The 23,037-nt window shown below is 42.6% G+C and overlaps 1 non-coding gene across 1 annotated transcript; it reads left to right on the forward strand.

The window, feature by feature from the left end:
- Nucleotides 1–1,343: 1,343 nt before the first annotated feature.
- LOC142423668 (small Cajal body-specific RNA 24) lies at nt 1,344–1,468 on the forward strand. Its single transcript, XR_012779273.1, has one exon.
- Nucleotides 1,469–23,037: the final 21,569 nt, after the last annotated feature.

Here is a 23,037-nt window from a genome sequence, read left to right on the forward strand (position 1 = left end):
TCTCTAGGCAGATAGGGAGGCCATGCTCCTTTCTCTCCACCGTGAGAGAACCACACCTGAGGTCACAGATGGCAAGATGTAGGTAGGACCCTCAGCCTGCCACCAAAGGAGTGGTAAGCTCAGATCTATGTTTCAAGGATTGATTGCTGCAAGTTAAAAACCATGTCCACCTGGATTGTTGTGTTGTTAGCTACCTTCAAGCTGCCCCCAACACATGCCCCAACTCCCCGACGTGCACTGCGAAAGAAAATGCTGCCCAGCCTTTCACGATCCCATGATTGGTTGCAGATTGGGGAGTGTTGTGATTCATCATGTTCTCAGTCAACACCACATGCAGTACTTTGGGTGAAATCATTTTTAATAAAGATGCTGATAGCCCTTCAGATGACCTTATATAAGCCACTTCTAATAACTCATCTCCACCAAAGGAGCTAGATGTTCATTTAGCAAAGGTTTAAGCACCCAATGGCACTGGGCAGGGTGCTAACAACACAGCACACAGTATGAGCATCGTGTCTCTGTCCTGGCGATTCTTACAGCGCATCAGGGGAAAAGCAACAGAAGAATTAGTGACCGTCTTAAATAGCGTGAGGGAGAATTCCATAGAGCATTTTATCATAGGAAGCAATGTGGACTCTGGAATCATGTAGTTCTAAATTTCAATCTAATTTCTGCTTCATATGAGGCCACTGCCCTCAAGCAAGTAATTTGCTCATCTGTCTGCTGATAGTTTGTTTTTTAAGTGAGAGGACAAAACATCCTTCCTTTCAAGGTTATTCAACAATGGAATGAGCTAATGAGTGTGAAAGTGTCAATACAATGGATATAGATCCTATATCCAATACTGTTGAATCATAAAGATCAAGTAATGAACACAAAACATGTCACAGCTGGCCTATAAACATCAGGCTCAATGAAGAAAAGATTGACGTTGTCAGGAATTTCATTTTACCTGGAACCACAATCAGCACCCTTGTAAGCAGCTGTCAAGAACTTAAAGGGTGTGTTGCACTGGGCCAATCTTCTGTGAAATACCTCTTGAAAGCATTTAAACTCAAAGCTGTCACTCTGGAGATGAAGACACACACTTCGCCTAAGCCATGGTATGTTCAACTGCCTCTATTGCGTGAAAATGGCATGATTAATAAGGAAGACCCAAAAAAGAATGATGCCTTTGACTAATGGTGCTGAATTATGAATATTGACTGTACCATAAACTACCAGACGAGCGAGCAAGTCTGCCTTGGAAGAAGTACAGCCAGAATGCTTCTTGAAAGCAAAGATGGCAAGACGACATCTCTCGTGCTTTAGAAATGTTATCAGGAGAGACCAGACTGTGGAGAAGGGATTTGAAAAGTACAGGGTATCAAGGTGAAGATAACTCTTTATAAATGTCCTAGAGAAATATAGTAGCTTTATATTCACCCTTTGCAAATATAAAGGGTGGATTGTTCCACTACTGACAATTAAGAAAAGAAAAGACAGCGTCAGTGAAAAAGAGGACTACTCTTTCTTTTAAAATCATTTTAATGGGGGCTCGTACAACTCTTATCACAATCTATACATACATCCATTGTGTCAAGCACATTTGTACATTTGTTGCCATCATCATTCTCCAAACATTACTTTCTCCTAGAGCCCTTATTATCAGTTCCTCATTTTCCCCTCCCTACCCACTCCCCTCTCCTTCATGATCCGTTGATAATTTATAAATTATTATTTTGTCATATCTTACCCACTCCCTTCACCCACTTTTCTGTTGTCCATCCCCCAGAGAGGAGGTTATATCTAGATCCTTGTAATCGGTTCCCCCTTTCCACCCCATCCTCCTTCCACCCTCCCAGTATCACCACTCTCAACACAGGTCCTGAAGGGATCATCTGACCTGGATTCCCTGTGTTTCCAGTTCCTATCTGTACCAGTGTCCATTCTCTGGACTACTCTTAATGAAATGGATGAACAGAGTGGGCTCAAACAACAATGATTAGGAGTAAGACGCAGGATCGGGCAATAGTGTGTGGTGCTGTACATAGAGTGTACTGCTTGTGTATAGGGACCAATTCAACGGAGCCTAACAAGACCAACACGTGCCATGCTGACTCCAACTCATGGTGACCTTGTGTGCTTCAGAGTAAACTATGCACCAAAGAATTTTCAGTAGCTATCGTCTTATGAAGACGAGCCCTGGTGGCGTAATGGTTATACATTGGGCTGCTAACCTCAAGGTCAGCAGTTCAAACCCTCCACTTACTCCATGGGGGAAAGATGAGGCATTCTACACCTATAAGTAGTTACAGTCACAGAAACCCACAGGGGCAGTTTTACCCTGTCCGACGGGGTCACCATGAGTTGGAATTGACTCAATGACAGTGAGTTTGGGATTCCTATGAAAGTCAGCTGCGAGGTCTTCCTCCCACAACGCTGATGGGTGGATCCAAACTGCCAACTTTTCAATTAGTAGTTAGGTGGAAACCATTTTTGCACCGCTCAGGGACTGCCTTGGTATGGAATAATAATAAGTGTTAGTGCTAATAAATGTTGTGTTGGACTGGGTTGACTAGAGAAACAAATTCATTGACACTCATATATGTATAAGAGAGAATTTTATATCAATAAATAGTTATGTATCAATAAAACAGCCCAGGCCAGAGCAAGTCCCTAAGTTCAATATTAGCCCATCTGTCCGACATTAATAAATTCCTCTTCAAACTAATGCATAAATTCCTCTTTAGACTCATGCAGCACGTGCAATGATGCTGAATGCAGGAAGATCACAAGCCACTGGGTAGAAAGTCCTGTGGATCCAAATAGCAATAGACACATCTCCACGGCTCTGGCTGCTACCAGCATGGCTCCATGTGGCTGAACAACAAGAATGTTTAGCAGAGTGTGTCCCACCTCCAGGAAGGAAGAGAGGTAGTCCCAGAATCCTCCTGAGAAGGCCACAACCACAAGGAGGGATCACCGGGTTGTGACCTGATTACCAGGCTAGACTCCACCCCTTCATTCTTTTATCAAGTTGACATGAAATTGTGTGACCACTACAAATTTTAATAGAGTTCTTCCTCTTCCATCTTCAAATTGTACTGACTGGTTTTCAATTTCCTCTCCTGCCCTGGGATGAAATGTAGAGCCAAAGAAAGGGCTCCAGAAAAGCCCAAGTTGATTCTAACTCAAGGGTCATCTTTGAGGAGAAGGTCCACAGTCCACAGTTGAGGGGAGCTCTCTGGTTCGGATGACTGCTTGCATCAAGTCATTCAGAACCTGAACACCAGAATAGGCTGTCTCACTGATTACTTGCAAGAAAAAGCTTGGTGTGCTTTGCCTTCTTTTTTATAACCACCATGACATTTCAAACAATATGCAATTAATTGCCAGTTTCAGATGATTATGTTGTATCAAGAATTCCCTGGTGCAAATAAATCACACCGTGCATCTTACCTGAACTCAACGCACTCACCCTGAATGCTCTTGTGATGCAAGAGACAGGAAGAGAAAAGTGACTGACTAGCAAGGGAGAGGCGGAAGGCTGACACCCACTGAAGGTGGTTCTGGATGTTTATAGGTCAAGGGGAACTTCATTTATGATCTCCCCGGGACATATTTAAGGCAAGAGATAAGAGCAGCAGTAAATGGATTCTGCGCATAAGTGGAAAAGCATACAGAAAGGGGCTCTTGACAAGCAAGAAAATAGGGAAGTTAAAAAGTCTTTCCACTAACTCGGACTCCTGGCTCCTCACTCAGGGACAGGTCTCCATGGAACTAGAGCTGATGCAGATTCTGAGGGCATGGCATTTGGACAGGAACACAAATCTACACAGAGTCCAACCAAGAGTTCTAAATGGAACCGACCTATCCTCTCATAGATGGATCTTGGAGAAACATCAACATGGGATCGGTGTGGACTCAGTGGAAGAATTCTCCCCTTCCATGTGGAAGACCAGTTTAATTCCTGGTCAGTGCATCTCATACATAGCCCTCAGCCAGGTCAAGTGGAGGTGTATGTGCTCCTTCCTAAAGCAGAGTAGGAAGAAAGGCACGACAAGCCGTTGTGGAAAATGGTCCATGAAAACCCTGTAGAGCATAATGATTCAATCCACAATCAATTCCAGGGATGGCACAAGACAGGGCAGCATGTCATTCTGCTGTGCATGGGATTACCAAAAGTTGGGAGCCAGCTCCACAGCAACCAGCATCCAGTAACAAATATTCACAGAGCTCTAGCCATGTGTTGACATCTTGACCAAGCCAAACCTAGTAGGCGTGAGTTATCACCCTCGTGTTATATGTGAGGAAATGAAGATTTTGAGAATTAAGTCAGTGGTTCAAGATCATACTCATTAGAGTCCATGTCCAGACCCATATTGTCTGATTCCAGGAACCAACTAGAAACCACTGTCCTCTTTAGCCTTCCCTTGGGGAAGTGCAGCCAATGAGTTCACCAAGAATAAGTTTCTACTTCTGTATATTCCACAGAGCCTTGCACCATACAGGATATTCAGAAGGCATTGAATTAAAGGTTGCTAGAGGAATGGAGGGAGGAAGGAAGGAAGGAAAACAAGCACTGAAAAGTCTTCGAAATTCACATACAAACTGACATCTGTAATTTTTGTGAATTGCCTGTGTTGGTATTTATTTTGGAAAGGGGAGTGGTCACATGATTTTCACTGGGAATGGATAGCCCCTCTTGATGACAATATCTTTACCAATATTTCTCATGTTTATCTCAGCAGATACTATAGGATTTGTATGACACTAACCTGTCTTTATCTTTGAATAATTGTTTGCATGGAGCCTACCCTAACTACAAGTATTACTGAATCTTTTAAGCCCCTATCAGGTTCCAAAACCCTTCATAGGGAGACCCACATAAGCAGGTAGGAGTGACATGTTAGGCTGTGTGTGCTATGCTAGAGGGTGTGGAGTATAGGAGGGGAAAAGGGGTGATTGCCAGGGATGGGGTCTGCAATGAGGTCATGGAAGACTTCTCAGGGGAAGAGTTTTTTAGTCAGATCTCAAAGCCTAGGTAGGAGTTTGATAGGTCAAAATAGAATAGAAGAATCTTCGAGAGAATAACCTACAGAGGCATAGAAATGTGGGTTGTGGAATACAAATAAGGATCATTCAAAGACTTTAAAACACGAAGTACTTTACGTTCCATCTCTACTTAAACCATGTCACGAGCACACACGCACGTAGAAAGCAATGCCCACGCTTTGCCATGACTGTCACCCTCCACATCTGGTACCTGCCTTGTGCGCGGGCAGCACTTCACGCCAGCTTTTTCCCGTGTCCATCAAGCCCATCACATGAGCCTAAAGAACATGGAGCTCATTTCACTAAGGCCTTTTGCAGTTACTATTCCATCTGCCTGGAGCTCTTTCCTCAGCTCCACTCTCCACCCTCATCTTGCAGAACTGACTTCCAATTCCGATTTCAGCTTCAATTTCACCCTGACCCCTTAGTACCACTTGTCTCCGGGCATTCTCCAGTCATCTGTCTGCTCTGCTCCGTGGCTATGTGAGTGTGTTGTATCCTTTACTTCTCTATCGTGTCTGACTATTCTACACAAAGGAAACCCGAGTTCATGAGATCCTAGGCCTACTTACCTGATGCACTATGCACTTTGAGAAACTCACATGGGCCCGTACATTATAGATATGCAATATTGTTTTTTAAAGGATGTATTGATGAAACAAATTAAGGAATGACAGTTTCTGCAAAAGGTTGATATGGGAAGGCATCAAGTTTGGTGGGAAGAGAGGTGTTCTGTGACCAGATTGCCCAGGATCTTGTGTGCCATGCTGATTATTTGGGCTCCACGCGATAGCTGATAGGGATACCCGGCATTTTAATGCTTAATTATCTCTATCCTTCTTTTGGTTTTTAAAAGTTTCTTGTGCGTGTGCCTTGTCTTCAACCAAATTGGGAGCCACATAACTTTAGTTAACTTTTCCATGAATTCTAGTCTTTGAATTCACTATTTCTTTGGGTTCTGATAGACATGTTCTTTTTGTTTTATCTTCTTTGGATATATAGGAGATTCTTAATAAATATATGTTGACAGATTGAATGTTGGAAGAGGTCCTGTTAAAGAAAAAATGAGGAGCTGATACCAAGGGCTCAAGTAGAAAGCAAATGTTTTGAGAATGATGATGGCAACAAATGTACAAATGTGCCTGACACAATGGATGGATGGGTTGATTATGATAAGAGTTGTATGAGCCCCCAATAAAATGAATTTTTTAAAAAGAAGGGAAAAAGAAAGGTCAAAATTTTTATCAAAATTAAAAAGAAGAATAAGTAGAAGGAAACTAGCATTCACTTAGCATCCTGATGCTCTGGACCAAGGGCAAAGAGATTCACATAGTGAATCCCCACAGCTTACCTATGGATTGTGCATTGTTCTACCCATTCGTGGATAAACTAGGGTTTATCAGTTGTCCTCAAATACATTCTAGTTCATGGAAAACTCATGTGTGTTAGAATATAACTGGGCTCCATAGGGTTTTCAGTGGCTGATTTTGGGGGAAGCAGATCTCCGGGCCTTGAAAAGGAGTTGATGGACTCAATCCTTCAAACTTTTGGTGATCAGCTGAGAGTGTTCACCATTTGTGTCAGCCAGGTATGCTTGCCTAAGGTCCTACAGCTCACAAGCAGCAGAGACAAATTCACCCTGAGACTTAGCACTTGTTCCATTGTTGTACCTTGCAGCCTGGACTCAGTTGTCTGCCTGCATTCCTGGCATTAACTGTCGATGGGTATGTTTGTCCTGGAAACAGCATCAGTGGCCCCAACTGAGGAGGAACTCAGCGGGACTCCTTCAGGTCTTTGACAGTCAGCTCACTAATGACATGAACATTTCCCCAAAGACACTGCAAGAACCCCTGTGTTAGATTTGGTACAAAATGCCCTTGGTCTTTGCAAGAGGTCCTTAACCACTTGGGTTGAGTGCCTGATGGAAGAAAGGCCAGAAGAGAGGCTGATTGTGAGTCTCTGTCCATCCATGTGTCCTAGTGTGAACCGTGGGACCCCCTGTTCCCAACAAGAGCCATGGACACCTTGGTAAACTCAGTACTTGTACCAATAGGCTTTGAGCACGTGTCCCACACATCCACACGCAGCAGAAGCACAGGCTACCACTGGGCCAGGAACATCATTCTTGTATTACAGTCAGCCATGCGTGTACTTCTTGTGTTGAGTGTGTCCCTTACCCTTGATAGAGCCGTGCCTGTATCCCTTACTACGTACAGAACCTTGTGGTCATACAGGGCTAGTGCTTTGTCATTGACCTCAAAACTTATGCCGAGGACAAGGAAGGGGTTCTATGTGCCTCAGTTTGTCCACATAGTGAAATCGAACAATCGCTTTCTCTTACCTCCGCAAGGGAGTCCTGGGGACTAATTATTGTAAGCAAATCACTTTAATTATCATAATTATCGGCAACACGTTATGATCCACAGTCAGAAAGATGATAATTAACAACATTCCTCTCCCCTAGTCCAAAGCAGCAAGTTAATTCTGCAGAGTGCCTGTTGAGATTATTGAAGCTCTGGCAATGAATGTCCCTATGAACAGCCCCCATTTGGGGAAATGATAATGGAAAGGTTCTGCTCGCTTCATCATGAGCGAGGCACCATCTCTTCTGGATGGACTCAAGTGATGCCATCACCCTCTCTGAAAACATGTGTGCTGAGTGGGGCTATACAGTGGCATTCTTGCTCATCTTTTGATGGGCTAAAAGAAAAGGGAACAATGCTGCATTTTTGGAAGGAGAAAATAAAGGGAAAGCAAAATAGAGCACAATTCCAGCCGACCTCCCCCCCCCCCCATTTTCCCCTTCTGGATGTAGGAGTGAATGTTCTAATTCTGCACTGCTGTCATTACTGTAATGGGTTGGCAGGCCCATATTAGAGCGCCGAGGCTGTCAGGAATGGATGACATGCTGTCTGTTATGGTCCCCCACTGTTCTCAGCCAACCGAGGGCCGGGAAGATGAGGCAAGGGAGAGGCAGGAAGCAAGGGAAGAGAGAAAGGAGGACTCTAATGATTTTAGCCACCCTAAGAGATGATGGTTTTAGCCAACCCAAATGTTAGAGAAGAAAGCATGCCGAATCCCTCCCCTGGAGGGCTGGCAGCAGCCATGGGTTAGGGGAAGTGAGGAGTAAACAGCAAAACAAGGAGGCGTTTGACTCAGCTAAGAGCAATCTTCCACTGTGTTCAAGCCCCACGTGCTGAGAATAGATTCTGTAAAATAAAGTTACAGTTAAGATTGCTTCAGGGAGCAGGTGCCTCCCTACCCAGGTAGTAAATTAAAATAATTTTTTCACTGAGAAAAGAGTAGTGAAGGGAGAGAGGAAGACATGATGCTTAGAGACCACTGAGCTTCTATTAGGGTGATGGAGACATTAAGGAATAACTCATGGTAATGGCTGAGCAACCTGATGTGCGTAATTAATGCCACTGAATTATACATGTGAAGAATGTAGGCCTGGAAAGCATTCTGCTACCTGTATATTTACCACTCTAAAAAATAATAAATAGGGGAGGTGGTGAACCTGAATCTGGGTGAAATCCCTGGCTATGGCCATTCCCTTACCTTCTAGTCCTGCAGCAGGGGCCCTGAACTGCTAATCCTCCTGAAGAGTGAGCTGTGTTTCACTCACTTGGTGGAGGTCACCTTTGATGTTGTATAGTTCCTCTGAACACTACCTGATTCCCCTTGCCTGCCCTTTGACCTCATTAAAATGAAAGAGTGAAGACAATTACAGTGTCGCCCTCTTATTGGCACCCAAAAGAAAGGGTTTTTTAAAAAAATGAACAATAATTGTACAAGTAAATAATGGTGATCCAGCAATTATCAGATATGGTTTATTCCAATATTAAACATAGGAGCCATAAACCTGTTAAGCTCTAGCATCCTGAAACCCTGTAATACGGACTATTAAAAGCCAGGTGCTCTGTGGGGCAGGCAGAACAGGCGCAGCAGGGCGTGTTGCTGTTGCTTAGCTGTCTGCTGATGCTCAGGAGGACTTGGCCCATCTCAAAAAGCATGCTGGGAGACCTTTTCTTGGCAGTTGTTAACCTCTGCAGTGTCCGTAGCTGGGAGCTGGACAAGGTAGGAGATACACTGGTATTAAGAGAGTGGGAGAGAACACAGGGATTTAGCACTGTGGAATTATGATGTGTGCTTAATTCATCTGAAAATAAACTAGAAAACCATTTGCCTAATCTTATTTCCACCTGGGCAGGTGATTCCAGGACTCCATTTGACAGACATGGAAACTGATACCTCATTAGTTTAAAAAGTCTACAGATCCACGGATTACATACAGTTGAGCCAATGGTATTTGATGACTGTTAGGGATTTGTTCTCAGTCGCCATTCTGTGGCTTCAGAAGGCCAGAAGATTCCAGATACCTTCGACTCCATTTGTTATCTCATGAATGAGTTTCTGACTTGTATCTAATACTCAGTCATAATTGTTCCTTGGGTGCTGTCTCAAAAATACGATCCTTTATGCTTTGTCTGCTATTTTTACCCCAGAACGTATATTTCTATCTTGACAAGGGAGCTTCAAAAAGGGGGGTGGGAGATTCCATTATCCTTCCATTCCATTTTGCCATGAACCTTTTGAAGGCCCCTTATCCACTCTGTGTACCCCAGAATTCCACAAACTCACCCAAGGTAGCTAGAGCTGAAGTGTTGATGACTGACATTTTGATGGCTGATGGAAGAAGATCCTGACCAGGCCCCATTGAAAGGGGAGCACCCCTCTGCATCCTGAAGAGGACCGCTGAAACAGAACCTGCCCTAAGCATCTGGGTAAATGTCCCACTCAGGTGTGAAATAGCCTCTAAAACATCAAGAGTGCGATTTTACGCACGTGTGCCTGTGGACTAAAGAAAAATCACAGACTAAAACTTGTGGGAAGAGTAGCAAATGATGGGAAGGGTTGAGATGGAGTCAGCATTGGCTGGTATAGAACTGACAGAAACCTCATGGGACTTTGAAGGATATAGAAAGAAGTCGGTGGTTGTCAGAAATCGGTATGACAGACGATTCCAAAGACATCTAGAAAAAGTGAACCTCTTCAGAGAGGAAGCCAGGGCACAATACCCCAGGTCCACACAGTCCCCAGTGGCAGGGTAGAAATGCATTAGCTTCTAGTTAAGGCAGAACTCAGCTTAGTGAATCCTTTTCTTGTCAAGCTTAGAAAAAAGATGGTAAGAGGCACGGAGCGTGACAGACTCATATTGGCCAAGACCATAGACATTGCTGCTCTTGTTGGCCTGTTGACCAGAATGACCTGCTATCCAATCCCTTTTGTGGAAAAACCGAGTTATGCTTCATTTTGCCCCAGAGTATGTGGATGAGTGAATTAGACAGAGGAAAGTTAGCATTTTATTCATTCTGCTCTGAATTCCTTTTAAAACCCAAGAGACATGCATAATTTTCCCCTTAATTACAGTTTCTAAAATACCACTGGGCATCCGTCTGAGCCCACCTTTCCTGGCCCTCTGTGGGGAGTGACGGGAGAAGTGTGCTGGGAGGAGGGAGGAGCAGGGAAGTGAGCTGTCGATGTCAGGGGAGGAAAGATTCACAAAAAGGGAGGGAGAACAAACATAGAAGCCCAAGGGCAGAGGTGAGAAGACTGGCCGCAGGGAAAGCCAGGCGTTCGCTCAAAGCCTTCGGTTTCTGGAGTTAAAGAGATTCAGAGGAAGGCAGAACAAATGGCATTTCCTCGGCACCTACTGTTTGTCGGCTGCTGTACAAACATCCCCCCGCCCCCCACCATCACCACCACACACGTGTCGTGAGGGGCAGTTTTAGTGTTCTCTTTTTTAAGTGCGGGGACTGAAGCTAGAACATTTGGAAAATCCATCAAGATCACATGGCAAGTAAGGGGAAGTGTGCAGACTTCAACTTGACCTCCCCTCTGCTTTGGTCCCTCAACAGGGGCACTTCCCCTAACCTTGGGTTACTCTCACTGATTCCACGTGTGTGTGTGTGTGTGTGTGCACGTGCGCGCGCGCGCGTCCTATGGCTCCCGAGGGACCGGGCCTCTTAAAAGACGCACCCCGGCCATCATCCCTCACTGTACTTCCCCCCTCCTGCCCTGTCCCTGGCACAGGGACCAGGACACCACTCAGTGCTGAGTGCATGGTGAGAAGGAGCATGGACCTTTCTGAGGTCATTTGCTTTCTTTATTGAAGATGACACTACAGCCACAAAGCTGGTCATAACACTGTCACGTTATAGAATGTGAATGCTGAAGAACTTCATGTATTCGTCCAGTCCCACCTTCTTTTTGACTCAAGGACGGAGAGTTGTTCAAGATCACACAGCTGGCTAATGACAGTCAGGCTCCACTCTTGACCCCAATCCAGCACTTGATCGAAATGTGTTCTGCAACTAGGAGGGGACTGCTGGGTTCTACAGCAGGACATCAAAAAGTTCATGGAAGAATCCCATTACCTTAGAATTCATTGTTCAAGGAACTTTTTGAAGCCCTCTAGTGCCGTGTAGCAGACTTAAACTTGAATCCCAATAGTCCCGATTAGGAGTGGTCCCTTGGGATGTCTGCAGAGCTATCAGCACCACCAAGGTCAAGGTGAATTGGAGAGGACCGTTGTAAAAGACAATCTCAAATTCAATTGAGTTTGGCACCTGCCGGGTCCCATTTAGCTTTTAGCCAGACAGGTAGACAAAGGGCAGTGTGATTGGAGCTTAAGGTCTCCCAGCTTTCACTGAGGAAGACCTCCATATTGAATGGTCAAATGACACAGACTCAATTCACCATGTCGTGACCAATAAAGAATATATTTCTCTGTCTCAGGCAATAAGGACATGGACAGTGGAGACTGACTCTCATTTTGGTCCACAGTGATTGTTCTAGCCCCTACTGTAATGTGCAGCTTCCAGTCAGGAGACACAGAAGGAAGGCCTGTGTCCTGTTCTTTTAAGCTGTCTTTACCGCTTCTGTTCACACCCTGCTGCCTAGACTTGATCACATCCCTAAAGCGAGGCAAGGAATGTGGAATCTATTCTAGGAAGTCCTACTTTCCACTAATATTTAGGACATCATTGAGGATAGCTAGAGAAGGGTAGAGGACTAAGAAAAAGAGAATTGGCATTAAATTAAAAGATAGCAACCTAGTTCATTGAGTAGTACCTAGTGCCTTGGAAGCTTGTAAGCAGCCATCCAGAGCATAACAATTGGTCTGTATGCACCTGTACCCACAGAGAAAGGAGAGTCAGGAATAGAAGGAGGAAATGGAATGTGTAGTTAATTGCCTCCATGCACAACTGACTCCTTTGAAAGATTTCAGAAGAACCGATGAGGTCTACCTACTATTACTGAACATTTAAATCAAAGAGTCCATGGAAGAATCCTAATCTCAAAAGGAGGGAGATGCAGAACAGAATTTCAAGTTCTCATGGAATCCAGAATTTCTGGAGCCATTGAACTGGATATATCCTTCAACATATTGCCCTGAGACAATCTTAAAATATTAAACCTAACACCGAAACCCATCCCTTTGATTTTTTTAACCAAATAATAATTTAGTTTAACTATTGAAGCCTTTCCCTGGGCCTTGTACTCTTTTAAAGTCTAACAATAATAGGTTCAAGGTGACAACAGCAACTTGAAAGACTAGGTAAGAAACTTAGGAGGCATTGATATAAATTGAGAAAACAAGTTGGAAAAGGGAGATGAGAATAGTTGCTCAACTTAAGGACTATAATCAGTGTCACCAAATTATAGATACAGAAACTTGAATTGATGTATATTTCACTATGTATATTCTCAGCAACAGCAATAAAAAATAGATTACATAGCAAAGTCATTTTCTCATAAGTCGTTCACCCGTAAATTGTTCTATGACATTGGTCGCAGTTGCCACAGCGTGTCAGCCCTCTCCCTGGTTTCCTTGGCTTTCTCAGTTCTATTCGCCCAGTTCCCCTGCCCATCCATGTCTCCTCGTCTTTGATTTTTGCGGAAATGTTACCCTTTTGGTCTCCTATCATTGATTATTTTGAAGACAACATTTTTCACCAATGTTTATGTTAGTTTTACAGTCCCCTTTGTTAGGTGGTGGAAGATGGTCTCTGGTTATATCTTTGATTTCATGTTAGAAAGCTTTCACTGATCAATACTCTTAGGAGTCCCTCTAGTCTCTTTTAGACTAATAAGTATATTTCCTTCATTGTTTGTTTGTTTATTTTCTGTCTTGAATTTTGTCCTGCATTTTTAACTCATTCTACCAGCAAGCTTCTACGTGGTCTTGGTCAGTATGGTATAGTGGTACCATCTAGTTCATCTAGTATTAGTTTAGAAGAGGCTGTGGTTAATATTAATTACTTGCATTAATTCATTGTACTAATTACTTCTTCAAGACGCTGTCTTTCTTTGTTCTATGCTCCAGGTGGGAAGAGACCAATAGTTGTTCTTTGGGTAGCTGCTATCAAGCTTTTAAGACGCAGGCGCTACTCACCAGAGTGGGCTACAGAAGACTGTCTCGATGAACTCTCTGTGTATTGCCAATGGTCTGAAATTTAGACTCCAAATAGTCCCCAGGGCTATGGTTCTAAAACTTCAGGTCTAGTGGTTCAGGCCCTTGCCTAAGTAGTTTCTGAAACTGTACTCTCTATATACTATCTTCTATCCATGAGCTTGTGTGCAGTATTTACCAATATTTATGTAGAAATATCCACTGTCATTTCTATAGACTTATATAGCTATACTCTGTATATCCACCTTCAACTATTTATCATGCTTACCTTTGCACCCACTCAACTTATTGTTAGTTATTACTGCTGTTGCAGGACTACATTCAGTACCATCACATCAGTTCTGGCTCACATCAGCCTCATGTATAATACAACAAAGCACTGACCGGTTGTGCACAGTATCCATAAACGACGTTATGTTTGAGCACCTTGTTGCTGCCACTGTGTCAGTCCATCTCCTGGAGGATCTTTGCTGCCCCCTCGACTACAACAAGATGCCTTATTCAGCAACTGATCCTTCCTAATGAGGTATCCAAAAGATACAATACCGTTTTATCTTCAAGCCTTTAAGACCCCAGACGCTATATCTTTTGATAGCTGGGCACCATCTGCTTTCTTCACCACATTTGCTTATGTACATGTTTGGCTTCATTGATCATATCAGGGAGGTGGGCACCCACTGATATGGTTTTTAGCTCTTTGATGTCTGATGTCTGATGTCCTTCCTGTACCTTGTGGGCAGACAGGCTCTTTGCTTCTTCCATGTGGGCTTTGATGCTTCTCAGCTAGATGGCCGCTTGTTTATCCTCAAGCCTGTAAGACCCCAGACGCTGCACCTTAGAGCTCAAAGTGACATCTTTGGTTTTTAACACTGTAAAGAGATATTTGGCAACAGATTTGAAAACTGCTTGCATGAGTGCTAATTGTAGCTCCAGATAAAATGAAATCTTCAACAATGTTGCTCTTTTCTTCATTTGTCATGATATTGTTTGTTGGTACAATTGTAAGGATTTTTCTTTTCTTCATGTTGAATTGTGATCCATACTGAAGACTAGTCTTTGATCTTTATCATTATGTACTTAAATTCTTCTTCATTGTCAGCAAGCAAGGTTGTCTTATCTGTTACCACAGATTGTTCATGTGTATTTCTCCAACCTGATGCTGCATTCTTGTTCATACAGTCCAGCTTCTCAGATTATTTGCTCAGTAAACATACCGAGTAACTGATGAAATAACACAACACTGGCACATAACTTTCCTGATTTTAAACGACACAATATACCCTTGATCTGTTTGAACCGCGACTGCCTCTTGGTGTGTGTACACATTCCACATGAATACAATTAAGTGTCCTGGATTTCCTGTTCTTCACAATTTTATCCATACATTGTTATAATCAACACAGATGACCCTCATTCTATCGCCGATAAAGCACAGGAACGCATCATCTGGTATCTTCTCTTTTCTGGCAAGGATCATCCGATGTCTGCAATGATATCCCTTGCTCCATGTCCTCTTCTGAATCCAGCTTGAATTTCTGGCAGTTCCCTGTCAATGTACTGCTGCAGCTGTTGTTGAATGATCTTCAGCAAAAGTTTACTTGAGTTGATACTGATGACACTGTGCAATCATTTCCAGCGATCCTGGAGCACCTGTCTCTGGAGTAGGCACCACTCTGGGTCTCTGCTAGTCAGCTGACCAAAGAGCTCTCTGCCAAATTTCTTGACATCAATGAGAGAGCACCTCCTTAGTTGCATGTGTCTGTTGAAATATTTCTATTGGTATTTCATCAATTCCTGGAGTCTTTTCTTTCTTTCTTTCTTTTTTGACAATCTCATCAGTGCAGCTTGGATATCTTCCTTCAATGCAATCATATATCAGATAGGCTATCTCCTGAAATGATTGGACATCAACTGCCTATTTTTGTTATACAGACTCTGTGTTTTCCTTCCACCTTCCATTAATGTTTCCTATATTGTTCAATATTTTGCCCATAGGGTCCTTCAATATTGCAACTGGTGGCTTAAACCTTTTCTTGAACTTTTTGTTTAATAAATGGCAAGCATGTTAGAGAGCCCTTTGGTTTTCAAACTCAGTGTGTTTGCATATTTTTTTAAATTTTGTCTTCTTGAAGCCACCGTTGAGATCTTCTGTTCAACTCTTTTACTTTGTATTTTTTTGCATGTGTTTCAGCTACTCTATGCTCAACAGCAAGGTTCAGAGTCTCTTCTGACATCAATTTTGATAGTTTCTTTCCTGCCTTTTTAATGACCTTCAGGTTTCTTCATACATGGTGTCTTTAATATTATCCTATATCTTGTCTGGATCTCAGTACAGCAAATTTATTTTTCAGATGGTCTCTAAATTCAGGTGGGATGTACCTAAGGTCATATTTTGGCTCCTATGGACTTGTTCTAATTTTCTTTACCTTAAACTTCACTTTGTGTATTAGCAATTGATGGTCTGTTCCATAATCAGTCTCCTGTCTTCCTCTAATGATATTTAGATACACCATCTGAATGATTTGATTCCTATGCATCCCATCCAATGAAATCCACATGTATAGTTACCATTTATGTTTCTGGAACAAAAGGGTATTTTCAACGAATAAGTTAATAATTATTATGAAATTCTATCATGCACCCCAAACATCATTTCTATCACCAAAGCCATATTTTCTAATTGCTGGTTTTTTGTTTTCAATTTCTACATTCTAATTACCTGTAATTATCACTTCATCTTGATTGTCTGCTTGCTAAATCTCAGATTGTGGAAGCTGATAAAAAACATGTTCAGTTTCATCATTTTGGACCTGCGTGAAGTCATATTAACTTGTCTTCCTTGTAAGGATATGGATGGTATCTTATCCCTGACAGCAGTGTGCCTCGGGCTATATCTTGAAAAGTCCTTTTCACCATTTACCATAACTTAAAAAAAAACAATGATGTGTGAGTTCTGATAGTTACCCTATAAGACAAGGTAGAACAGCCCTTTTCTGAGACTCTAAATCATTATCGGAGTAGAGAGCCTCATCATTTTCCTGCAGAGAGACTGGTTGGTTTGAGCCACTGACTTTGTGGTTAGAGGCTCCATTCATAACCCAGCACACCATGTGCCATTAACTGCTCACTGTCATTGAGTTGATTCCAATTCCCCAAGACTAACTCTCTATAGGAGTAGAAAACTCTCCCTTTCTCCCATGGATCAGCTAGTAGTTTTGAACTATGGAACTTGTGGTTAGCAGTCCAACAAGTTAGTGACAACTATGCCACCAGACCTCCATAGTTGTCTTTTTAAAAATCATTTTATTGGGGGCTCATGAAACTCTTATCACAATCCATCCATCCATCCATCCATCCATTGTGTCATGCACATTTGTACATTTGTTCCCCTCATCGTTCTCAAAACATTTGCTTTCTACTTGAGCCGTTGGTATCAGCTTCTCGTTTTCCCCCTCCTTTTCTCCCTCTCTCCTTCATCAACCCTTGATAATTTATAAATTATTATTATTTTTTCATGTCTTGCACTGACTGATGGCTCCCATTACCCACTTTTCTGTTGTCCAGACCCCTGGGAGGTGGTTATAAGTAGATAATTGTGATTGATTCCCCTTTTCTCCCCAACCTTCACCTCCTGGTATGGCTACTTCAAATATTGGTCCTGAGGGGTTCATCTGTCCTGGATTCCCTGTGTTTCCAGCTCTTATCTTTACCCATGTACATGCTCTGGTCTAGCCAGATTTGTACGGTAGAATTGGGATCATGATCGTGGGGGGCATAAAACATTAAAGAACTAACAGAAAGTTGGTGTTTCATCAGTGACCCTTCTGTAAGGGCATGTCCAGTTGCCTACAGATGGGCTTAGGGTCCCCACTCTGCACTCCCCCTCATTCACAATGATATTTTTTTTGTTCTTTGGTGTCTGATACCTGATCCCTTTAATGCCTCATGATCACATAGGCTGTTGCACTTCTTCCATGTGGGCTTTGTTACTTCTGAGCTAGATGGCTGATTGTTTACTTTCAAGCCTTTAAGACCTCAGATGCTATAGCTTTTGATAGCTGGGCACCATCAGCTTTCTTCACCACATTTGCTTATGTACCCATTTGTCTTCAGCGATTGTGTCTGGAAGGGGAGCATCATGGAATGCCACTTTAATAGAAAAAAGTGTTCTTGCATTGAGGGAGTACTTGAGTGGAGGCCCAATATCCTTCTGCTACCTTAATACTAAACCTATAAATATGTGCACATAGATCTATTTCTCCATCGCCATTTATAAATATATTTACATACGCACATGACTGAATTTAGACCTATATAAATGCCCTTTGCCTCCTAATTTTTTCCCTCTATTTCCTTTTACTTTCCTCCTGTTCCACTATCATGTTTAGCCTTCATTTGGGTTTCAGTAATTCCTGTTACATTGTACTTGATCAAATCCTACCAAACATCCTACACCCTCCTCGCCATAGATTTTGGATCACTTGTTGTTCCCTTGTCCCTGGGTTTATTAACTCCCGCTTCCTTTCCCAAGCCTCCCCCTCAGCCATGTCTCCCGAAACCATCAGTCCTGTTGTTTTCTCCTCTGGATTGCTTATCCTGCCTATCTTATCTAGATAGACATGCAGAGATAATAATATATGTAAAAACAAGACAAAGCAAAAGAAAACAAAACAACAACAAAATCAAAGACCAAAAAAAGTCTATAAATAGTTCCAGGTCTGTTTGTTGACCTTTATGAGTGTTTTTCAGTTGAGTCTGATGTTGTGCCATGCCCTGGCCCCACAGTCTAGTTTTGGTATTCCCCAGGGACTTCATTGCTCTGCTCCCCTTGCTGTTCTGTTGCACACCCTTAGTGTTTTGCCTCGGTGTGGTGGGATCAGATCGGGCTCAATTCCCACTCTGTGTCTCTAGTGTTGTCACCCATAGTGCTATGGTTCAGTAAGGGACATCGTGTCTCATGATGGGGCTGGCCCTCTGGTCCTATCTGTGCATTGGCTGCTCTGAGCAGAAATATCGTCCTCAGGATGTGCTCTACTCTCTCCCTCCCCCTTCGTTTGTTCCAGTGTGCTCTGATAAGACATGGACCTCTCCCTGAGCTGTAGTTTCAGTGCTGTCATCTGAAGTGAATTCTTCTTGGGGAAAAGGGGTGGGGGGTGCTGTCCAAGTAGTTGAGATTAGGGCCAACCCCTGTGACCTCTCTATTGGTTCCCTACTTCATGCCTTCATGCCAGTATGTTGCATTTACATCTTGGAGCACGGGGTTGAAGTCTGGTCCCTCTTTCCCTGTGGAGATATAAATAACACCCTCCCCTTGGGTGGGTTAGTGCCCGGTTCTCTCACTACCCATGTCCTTTCCCCCCCTTCCTTTTTAGTTGGCTATCATAGGTATCCCTGTATTTGGTCTGACCCCTGCCTGGACCTCACCACAGAAATGTATGTATATAGTAGCTTTTTCCCTATGCTTTTGTATTATTGCCATAGTTATCTTTTATTCTGGCACACCCCTCATTGTCTCCTTGAGCCTTGGCCATGCGGTGCTGACTTCTCTCATATTGTGTATTGTCTTTCTCATCACCGGAATAACTCCTGACTGCTGTCGAGTTAATGTTTCCTTCTTCCTTCCCACTACTCCTTGGGGCCACGAAAGAATGTTATTTTCTGTGTGCAAACCGATTCTTGACGCTTTAGAAAAGTAGTCTCATACATTACTTGAGCTTTTGTGATTTATTTCACTCAGCATAATATCTTTCAGGTTCATCCACATAATAGTTTATCTTGAGACCTTGTCACTCGTTCCTCTTTACAGCTGATAGTAGTGCGTTGTACATATGTACCACAATCTTTAAACCATTGATGGACTTTCGTTTGTTCCATCTTCTGGTGATTGTGACTAATGCTACATTGAACCCTTGTCCCTCCTCTTATTTCTCTGGGAACCATACCTATGAGCGGGATTGCTGGGTCCTCTGGCTTTTGAAGGAAGCACCATACAGTTGTCCATAGTGGCTGCACGTTTTACAGTTCTGCCAGCAATGTGTGAAACTTCTGACCTCCCCACAGCATGGCCAGCATTTGTTCTTTTCTGTTTTGGTTCCTTTGTTTGTTTTGCAACAATGCTATTGTTACTGGAAGGAAATGGTATCTCATTGTAGTTTGGATTTACATATCGCTAATGGCTAATGATCTGGACCATCTTATCATGCCCGTGGTCATCTGAATGTCTTCTTTGGTGAAGTTTCTGTTCGTGTCCTTTGTCCACCTCTTAATTGGATTGGCTTCTTCTTGTTGAGGAGTTACAGATTTCTATAGACATTAGAGACTGGATCCTTGGTGGTTATGTCGTATTTTCCCATTCTTTAGGGTCTGTTTTATAATTTTGGCACAGTCTTTGGATGAACATAGGTGTTTAATTTTTAGGAGATCCCAGATAGCTCAATTATTTTTTGTTGTTTACACATTTTAGCTATGTTTGTATTCAATTTGTCAGGACCCTCAGTGGCATAATGATTATGCGTTGGACAGCAATCAGCAGGGTCTGAAGTTCGAAAGGAGCAAAGCAGGGCTTCTATCCCTGTAAACAGTCACAGCCTCAGAAGCCCACAGGGGCAGTTCGACCCTGCCCCATAGAGTAGCCATGAGTCCAAATTGACTTGATTGCGGTGAGTAAGCATTCTATTTATACTGTGTATTAAACTCTTAGCTTTTCCCCTGTGTTTTTCTTCCATAACTTGAAAAGTTTTAGGCATTGCATTTAGGTCCTTGATCTATCTATGTGTGTGGGTGTAGTTTTTGTATATGGTATATTATTTAGTTTTCTGCTGATGTGTATCTACTTTTGTCAGCATAATTTGTTAAGGAAATTCTCTCTTTCCCATTTAATGGGTGTAAAACCTTTATAAAAAACCAGCTGTCCATAAGTGAGTGGATTAGCTTCTAGGTTCTCAGTTTTGTTCCATTGATCTCTCGGTATATCATTACATGAGTATCAGGTTATTTTGGAATCCCATGACTGTGTCGTAGATTTTAAGATCAGAAGTGTGATCCTACTTTGTTCTGCTTTAGCAGTGCTTTGCTTATCTGAGGTTTATTTCCTTTCCATATAAAGTTGGTGATTACTTTTTCCATCTCATTAAAAGAATGGTGTTAGATCTGGGGTCAGAATTTTTTTCAATTATTCATAGATTGATTTGGGCAATATTGATATTTTCACAGGTTTAATTTTTCCTTCCCATGGGCATGATTTGTTTTTCCATTTATGTGAGTTTCTTTTGGTTTCTTGCAGTAGTATTTGTTTTAATTGCAAAAGAAATTTTATGTTCCTAGTTATATTTATCCCTAACTATTTTATCTTCTGTATTGTTTACCTCATTTCTCTTTCAAAATTCTCTTTATTAGTATAGAACATACATTCCAAAACGTATTTGGTCTACCACTTCCATTTCAGAAAAAAAAAAATTCTTAGCACCCACCTAAAAATCAAAAACTTTTGTACTATAGCCCATAATTCAGAATAAAATGTAGGTATCTATATTTGCAGCACCATTTGGGAAATGTGGTTTTAGAGAAATCCATCTGATTTTTATATATTGATCTTCTATCCTGCTGCTGTGCTGAAATCCTCTAAGTCTAAATAGCTTTTTGTGGGGTTTCTGGGACCTTCTATGTATATGATCACGCCATGTGTGAACAGGGATAGTTTTACTTCTTCCTTATCAGTCTGCATGCCTGTTGTTTTATTGACTTATTGTTCTGGCTAGGAATCCCAGTATGACATTGAATTACAGTGGTGATCAAGGCCATCTTTTCACGGTCTTGGGCTTCAGGGAGATGCTTTCAGTCTCTCCAGTGAACATAATCTTGACCAATGGCTTTGTAATTGTGGTGAGGAATTCCCCTTCTATTCCTAATTTGCTGAGGGTTTTTATGAGGAGTGGGTGATGGGCTTTATCAAATGCCTTTTCCGAATCTGATTGAGATGGTGTGTGTTTGGGTCCCTGTTCATGAGATAGAGCATACTGAGTGATTTCCTGACATTGACCCATCACTGCCTACTCACTAGAAGCCCACCTGATTGTGGCGTAGGACTGCTTTTGATATGCCGGTTATGTTGGTGTCTGGATTCACGAAGGAAATTGTCTATAACATCCTTCTCTTTAATGTATTGCTTGGCTTGTCCGTGGTCAGGGTTATGAGAGCTTCATAGCTTAAATGTGTGAGAATTCCTTCTTTTTTGATGTTCTGGAGTGCTTTGGGCCTCATTGGCATCAACTCCTCTCTTAGTGGTGTGTAGAAATCTTTAAAGAACCAACTTCCAGCTTGTTGACTCTTCTCATTGTGTTTCTGGTTTTTCAGTCATTTATTTCTTCTTTAATTTTCATTCTTTCTGTAATTCCGATGATGGCAGATTTCTTTTTCTGTTTGTTCAAGTTGTAGGTATTGGACGTAAGACTGATGATCTGCTCTGTATACCTTCAGCTAATTAACAAGAAAACATTTGTGTGTGTGTGTGTGTGTGTGTGTGTGTGTGTTAAATCCTATCCTAAAAGCTGTGGTTGTAATCCCACTTTGGGAATGGGTTGTCTTTGTTATGTTAATGAGGTTGGATTGATGTAGGAGTGTCTTAAAGAAGCAATCTAGATGAGGAAGAGAGATGTCAGCCACAGGAAGATCACCCAGGAGCAGCGAAGTTCAGAGACAAGGACCTTCCTTTAAAACTGACCAAGTCTTCCCCAGAGTTAGCACCCAGAATTCAGATGTCTAGTCTTTTCACCTGGGGGAAACAAACTGCTGTTTGTTGAAGTTTGTGGTGTTTAGGTTGCAGCAGCACCAGACAACTAAGCTACCTGAAAGGCCAGTTCACCTCAGTCCTCTCTGATGAGCCTCTAAGGCAGGTCTGTCAACAGCCCCTGATTGACAGAGTGCAGGGGCCTGACTCACTGATTACCATTCCCCTTCCTTCAGGCCAGCACACCCGGAGTCACCGCCATCCTCATGTTCTGCCTGGTGTTTCCATTCTTCTCAGACTCATCAGGACAGATATTCTAAGCCCAAGCTGATCAGACATCTTACATAGGCTAGCATGAAGGAACGCATGAAGGACTTGACCTTCACCTTTCACTTCCATATAGTAGTATTTTTCCCATAGATGGCAAATGGACAACAAAATAAAGCCTTTGCTTATCACTCCAAGGAGCTTGGTGGTGCAGTGCTTAAGTGCTCAAATGCCAACACACTGCCAAGCTGCCCTGTGGAAGAAAGGTGTGACCGTCGTGATTGCAGCCTTGGAAATGCCGTGGGGGAGACGACTCTGTCCTGTAAATCACTAAGTCAGAATCAACTCACCTAGAAGGGGTTTCAGTTTCTATTCACTCCAGAACAGGCTCTGGGTGGTGCAAATAGTTCCCACTACTCACATAAAGGTTGACAGTTCAAACCCACCCCAAAGCATTGTAGAACAAAAGCCTAGGGAATCTGCTTCTGTGAAGATCCCAGTCAAAGCATGGCATGTAGATGAGGTGCTA

Source organism: Tenrec ecaudatus, chromosome 12, assembly GCF_050624435.1.
Source record: "Tenrec ecaudatus isolate mTenEca1 chromosome 12, mTenEca1.hap1, whole genome shotgun sequence".
NCBI lineage: Eukaryota > Metazoa > Chordata > Mammalia > Afrosoricida > Tenrecidae > Tenrec > Tenrec ecaudatus.